We start from the raw sequence: 7,415 nt of genomic DNA, 5'->3' as shown, positions 1-7,415 counted from the left end.
GCAAAAGGGCGAGGAGCACCGGCACTTATCTGGAATTACATTCAGGTCAAAGGGCACATTGTCGATCACGTAACACATTCCCTATCCAATTGAAAGAGGGGAAATAACAGGAAGAGATCCCTTACAGTTACAGCGGTCCCGAGCGATAATGTCCGTCCCAAATGGAGATGAGCGATTGGTGCTTTTTTAAAAAGGTCGGTTTCAGTTCAATTATTACAAGATGTATATTTAAAATACACAATGTTAGTGTGTTTAAAGTTAAATACACAAGGCATTATGTAGGTTGAACGCTGTATCACAGAATAAAATAATAAGTCCCATGATAGTAGTGAGTGACTGCTCATTACGTAACCATCATTAACTCACGATAGTTTAATCAAATATTTCAGTGTGTGTTTATTTGATGCCCGATTTCATCCCAAGTCATCTGATCTCTATAGAGCTGCTGTCTACACGGTCATGACAAAAAAAAACGATTTTGCTCCAAAATAAAGCCCACTTTTAAGACTGCTGAATACCAACTATCAATCACTCGTGTAGATTATGTATTTTCAGGTAGAGATCCTTCTTGATCACACATTCTTCAGTCTCTTACGTAGCAGGCATAAAAGAAACAGACTGGACAAATAGGAACGCAATGGATTATGGTCATTGTAGTTAATTACCATGCTTTCTTGACTAAACTACGTATAACGTTGGCCTGTTGGACACTACAACTTCCGACTAGATCGCAGTTGGGGTTTTGAGCGAGAGAAACTGCGTATCACGCAGACTTAAACATTTAATTGAAATCATTGAACTGCTATTGGTCAATTAGTAAAAAAAAAAAATATATATATATATATAAAAAATAAATACAAAATAATTGGTTCATCGCTCAGTACTAGTCCAAAATGGCACCCTTTTCTCTATAGTGCACCACTTGTCCAGGGCCCATAAATGCACTACATATAGGGAATGGGATGCCATTTGGGCCATTGAGTCGTGGTTAGTCACTACTAACCCTTCACAGTAGTGTCCCTCTTAATAAATCTTAAGGCCAGGGGGCAGTATTTTCACATCTGGATGAAAAGCACCCAAAGTAAACTGCCTGTTCCTCAGGCCCAGAAGCTAGGATATACATATAATTGGTAGAGCTGGATAGAAAACACTCTGAAACTGTTAAAATAATGTCTGTGAGTAGAACAATTGATTTGTCAGGCAAAACCCCAAGGACAAACCATCCAGGGAAAAAATAAAATTGAGATAGTGTCTTCTATTGAAACAAATAGAAACCTGGCTGCAGTTCCTAGGGCTTCCACTAGATGTCAACAGTACAAATTGGTTGACGTTTTTCCAATGGAGAAATGAAGAAGTACGGCTGTTCTTTGGAAGTGTCACTCCAGGTGGACTCTTTTGTTGCGCGTGAACTGGAACGCGCTTCACGTCGTTTTAATCCGGTATTGAACACATTTTATTTACATTTTAGGTTGGATTAGGAACGACCAGTCATGGTTCTCACCAGTTTCAAGAGAAAATACTACTTCCATAACTAAATTGTAGAAGTTAATAGAAACAAATCAATAGATTAAAGTGATAATTTGGGATTTTGGCAATGAGGCCCTTTATCTATACCTCCCCAGAGTCTGAGGAGCTTGTTGATATAAATAATAGAAATGGTATCCACAAGTTCACCTGACTCTGGGGAAGTATACCAAGAGTTTAGATGCCAAAATGCCACGGTAATCCTTAAAGAAATAAAAACAGGAAACAGAAGGATTTCAGTGAGCTTTATTTTTTAACCAAAAGTGTCATTTCTGATATGAACCATCAGGACATGTCCACAACACAGAAGACATTTATTTATTATCATTTAAACACAGCTCCACTGAGAAACAGCCAATTCCCAAAAATTAAATGCTTTCCTTCACTTAAATTTAGTTTTGAATTTAACAAACTTCTAATCCAACTGACATCAAGTTACAAAATAAAAAAAATGGTCAAAATTTAAGGGAACAGTTTCATGAAACAAGTTGTCTACCCAGAACCTTGCTTGTGGATATTCTGATTGTTTAAATATCCTAACATAAGACCCCCCCCCGGGACACATCCATCCCACCCTGAAATAAAACTGACACATCTAGTCAGAGGGACCCGCCACTGCATCCAAATGGAATCCTACTCCCTACATAGCGCACTACTAACATAGACCTCTGGTCTAAAGTAGTGCACTATATAGGGAATAGGGTGCCATTTAAGACTTGATAAGGTCTCCTCTCCAACTCTCCCTGACATGCTAGTGATCTTACAAGACAACATTTCCCAACAATAGTGTACAACCCTGTCCAAAACCAATCCCTGGCTTCTTCCTAGTTGTACATCTTGACAGAACGATGTAGATTTAACGTGAAGCTCCACCCCAAACAGCTACAGAGCTTCACTTACACCTGTCCTGCCAGACCTGCACAGGGGTAGAGGAGAGCCTGGTCCAAGAGCTGTTTCTGCCCTGGCCCTACTCATCACTCCAAAACCTCACAACTCCGTGAGGAGTTGGAATGGGCAGGAACAGAATGCCAACCAGGCTAGCGCCGAGGGGGGTACGGTTAGGGGTTGATTCTGGAGGGGGACGTGGTGTCACATCAAGGGAGGTGTTACCGATGCAACAGGGCAGCTTGTAGTAACCCTCCCACCCCAAAATAAAAACCCTTGAAGGAGGAGACCATTTCCTACTGGTGTATCATATATCCAATTGAAATTAATCTTTAAAAAAAAATAAAAAAAATGCAAGATGCTCCTCGTCTCCTCCAAGATGAGAAACCCCACTCCACTGGGAGGGACAGCCACAACCAATTACAGTAGAGTTATGGTAAAATGAGAGCATGTCAGAGGCTGCTTGCCAAATAGCACCCCAATTCTTTATGTAGTGCACTACATTTGACCAGAGCCCTATGGCTTGTGCACCAGGACTAGGGGACTAGGACAGTTGAGCTAGGGGACTAGGACAGTTGAGCTAGGGGACTAGGACAGATGAGCTAGGGGACTAGGACAGTTGAGCTAGGGGACTAGGACAGTTGAGCTAGGGGACTAGGACAGTTGAGCTAGGGGACTAGGACAGTTGAGCTAGGGGACTAGGACAGTTGAGCTAGGGGACTAGGACAGTTGAGCTAGGGGACTAGGACAGTTGAGCTAGGGGACTAGGACAGTTGTGCTAGGGGACTAGGACAGTTGTGCTAGGGGACTAGGACAGTTGTGCTAGGGGACTAGGACAGTTGTACTAGGGGACTAGGACAGATGGACTAGGGGACTAGGACAGATGGACTAGGGGACTAGGACAGATGGACTAGGACAGATGGACTAGGGGACTAGGACAGATGGACTAGGGGATGGGCCAGGACAGATGGACTAGGGGACTAGGACAGTTGTGCTAGGGGACTAGGACAGTTGTACTAGGGGACTAGGACAGATGGACTAGGGGACTAGGACAGATGGACTAGGGGACTAGGACAGATGGACTAGGACAGACGAACTAGGGGATGGGCCAGGACAGATGGACTAGGACAGATAACTAGGGGATGGGCTGTGGCTACAGCTGCCAGTGGGGCTGAAACATACAGTAAATAGGAAACCAGGCAGCTGCCAAAGTGCCTGTGGTTTGACCCCTGTTCTCTCATCTAGTCACTTTAAATGTGTAACGCCCTTCCTGCAGTGGCCCACCCTTTCCAATATAAACCTTAAAAACCATCCCAAAAGCTAGATGTGTTTTATTCTGGGTCTACAATAGACCAGAGAAAACAGGGGTCACAGTCCCAACCAATGAGAAAGCAGAAAGACCACAGCATGTACATTCTCCCAACACTGTAGTTCAACTTGGTACTGATTGAATTTCTTTTTGACAACAGCATGTAGATACACACATTTGTAGACATCCAATATTTGTCATTGGAAAAGAGAAACAGAAAGAGCATCTCACCATCTTGTTTTCAGGGATCCCCAAAGCAACATGGAACAGCTAAACACAACCTGAACAGAGGTTGATCTAGGGAGTTTAGAAAATACAATACCAAAAGCCATGACTCCCCCCCCCCCCAATCCCTCCTCTCATGGCCAGGAGACACCCCTCCCAATCCCCCCCACCCCCCTCATGGCCAGGAGACACCCCTCCCAATCACCCCCACCCCCCTCATGGCCAGGAGACACCCCTCCCAATCCCACCCCCCCACGGCCAGGAGACACCCCTCCCAATCACCCCCACCCCCCTCATGGCCAGGAGACACCCCTCCCAATCCCCCTCATGGCCAGGAGACACCCCTCCCAATCCCCCTCATGGCCAGGAGACACCCCTCCCAATCCCCCCCCCCCCCCCACATGGCCAGGAGACACCCCTCCCAATCCCCCCCCCCCCACCCCCCTCATGGCCAGGAGACACCCCTCCCAATCCCCCCCCCCCCTACCCCCCTCATGGCCAGGAGACACCCCTCCCAATCCCCCCCCCCACATGGCCAGGAGACACCCCTCCCAATCCCCCCCCCCACATGGCCAGGAGACACCCCTCCCAATCCCCCCCCCCCCACCATGGCCAGGAGACACCCCTCCCAATCCCCCCCCCACCCCCCTCATGGCCAGGAGACACCCCTCCCAATCCCCCCCCCCCACGGCCAGGAGACACCCCTCCCAATCCCCCCCCCCCCCCACCCCCCTCATGGCCAGGAGACACCCCTCCCAATCCCCCCCCCCCCCACCATGGCCAGGAGACACCCCTCCCAATCCCCCCCCCCCACCCCCCTCATGGCCAGGAGACACCCCTCCCAATCCCCCCCCCTCATGGCCACGAGACACCCCTCCCAATCCCCCCCCCTCATGGCCACGAGACACCCCTCCCAATCCCCCCCCCTCATGGCCACGAGACACCCCTCCCAATCCCCCCCCACCCCCCTCATGGCCACGAGACACCCCTCCCAATCCCCCCCCACCCCCCTCATGGCCACGAGACACCCCTCCCAATCCCCCCCCCCACCCCCCTCATGGCCACGAGACACCCCTCCCAATCCCCCCCCCCCCCCCCTCATGGCCACGAGACACCCCTCCCAATCCCCCCCCACGGCCACGAGACACCCCTCCCAATCCCCCCCCCCCCCACCCCCCTCATGGCCAGGAGACACCCCTCCCAATCCCCCCCCCCCCCCCCCATGGCCACGAGACACCCCTCCCAATCCCCCCCCCACGGCCACGAGACACCCCTCCCAATCCCCCCCCCCCCCACCCCCCTCATGGCCAGGAGACACCCCTCCCAATCCCCCCCCCCTCATGGCCAGGAGACACCCCTCCCAATCCCCCCCCCCCTCATGGCCACGAGACACCCCTCCCAATCCCCCCCCACCCCCCTCATGGCCACAAGACACCCCTCCCAATCCCCCCCCACCCCCCTCATGGCCACGAGACACCCCTCCCAATCCCCCCCCACCCCCCTCATGGCCACGAGACACCCCTCCCAATCCCCCCCCACCCCCCTCATGGCCACGAGACACCCCTCCCAATCCCCCCCCCCCCCCTCATGGCCACGAGACACCCCTCCCAATCCCCCCCCCTTCCCCTCCCCAGGGCCAGAAGACACCCCTCCCAATCCCCCCCCCCTTCCCCTCCCCAGGGCCAGAAGACACCCTCCCAATCCCCCCCCCTCCCCAGGAGATACCACCACCCACCCCCCCCCTCCCCAGGAGATACCACCACCCACCCCCCCCTCCCCAGGAGATACCACTCCCCCAGGGCTAGAAGACACCACCGCCCCCCCCCCCCCCCCCCCCTTCCCCCAAGAGACACCTCTCCTCCAAGAGACAGCCCCACCCCCCTCCCCAGGGCCAGAAGACCCCCCCCCCCCCCCCTTCCCCAGGACACCACCCCACCCCCCTCCCCAGGGCCAGAAGACCCCCCCCACCACCCCTCCCCAGGGCCAGAAGAACCCCACCCCCTCCCCCCTCCCCAGGGCCAGAAGACCCCACCCCCTCCCCAAGAGACACCCCTACCCCACCCCCCTCCCCAGGAGACACCCCCCCCCCCTCCCCAGGAGACACCCCACCCCCCTCCCCAGGAGACACCCCCCCCCCCCCTCCCCAGGAGACACCCCCCCCCCCTCCCCAGGAGACACCCCCCCCCCCCCCCCTCCCCAGGAGACACCCCCCCCCCCCCCTCCCCAGGAGACACACCTACCCCACCCCAGGGCCAGAAGACCCCCCCCCCCTCCCCAGGAATCCTTCAAGGCTTTCACCTTAAAGGCTCAGACAGGGATCTTCACCCAACTCTGGTGTAAAGAGGGCAATACATGGTTTTTAATACCTCCCAAACTGCAAGTCTATTATCCTCCTGTTTAGGGTTAAAACAAAATGAAACACTAAGCACATCTGTAGTCCAGGAGGCTGGTTTCAGTACAGGGAGGGCCTAGCAGTCGGTGTGTTGGCCTGTCACCATAATAACTCAGTGAAACGCAGTCCGTCCACACCACCAAGGATTTCACTTCATATTGGACAACACAAAACAAAAACTGGTGTGTTTTAACCAGCTGACCAGCTGACTTGCGTGATGCACAGAAACACTGTTTTCCCTGCTACATTGAAGGGTTTGATAGTTTGTTCAGATACAAAGCCACTGTTTAACACAAGGGAAGAAAGATACAAACGTATAATGTTGTCTAATACTTGCAGCTACTCCCCATTGCCGATCACACAGACCAACCTAACAGCTAGAGTGTAGATCGGATACCCATTCATATACATCACTCCTCAGAGACAATTTGAGCTGCACTGCAGCAAGTCGCTTCAACTACATGATACAATATTCATTTATCTTTTGTTTTTATAATAATAATAATAATAATAATAATAATAATAACAGTCACTCTCTTTGCAGGGATTGTGGGGAGTGGCTTGTTGAGTCAGTCGAAGGAGCAAAGGCTGGTGATCAAAACATTATGCTGCTCTGATCCTTATTCCACCTGTCTAGAGGGACATCCTGTCAACACGAAGGAAAATGGAGGAATATTATTTAAACAATAAATCTAAACTTAATGTAACAGGGTTGAACAACTGCATTGTTTATCAAATGTCAAGGGTGAAACTGTAGTTTGATCTGTGCTTTGGCTAAAAGCACAAGGAACACATTTCATACACAATGTGACAATTAAATGGTCGTAGACTACATTCGAACACAGAGTGCTCTTCTACAAATCAGAACTTCACTGACTAAACAGGCCATCGTTGCAGCTCATTCTGTGAAGGGGGTTTGAGTAGAAAGGGAAAAAATATGATCATCTACAGTCCTGATCAGATTCAAAACTTAAAGATGCATCAGCTCACATCGTCATCCTCAACATGTCAACCAGCCTTTTAAACTTGTTTTTAAAACAATCTATTAAAAATGAAATCAAGTATTTACAAAGTGTACAG

Source organism: Oncorhynchus clarkii, chromosome 24 (genome assembly GCF_045791955.1).
Source record: "Oncorhynchus clarkii lewisi isolate Uvic-CL-2024 chromosome 24, UVic_Ocla_1.0, whole genome shotgun sequence".
In the NCBI taxonomy this organism is placed as follows: Eukaryota; Metazoa; Chordata; class Actinopteri; order Salmoniformes; family Salmonidae; genus Oncorhynchus; species Oncorhynchus clarkii.
Note: the sequence above shows the minus strand (reverse complement) of the source record.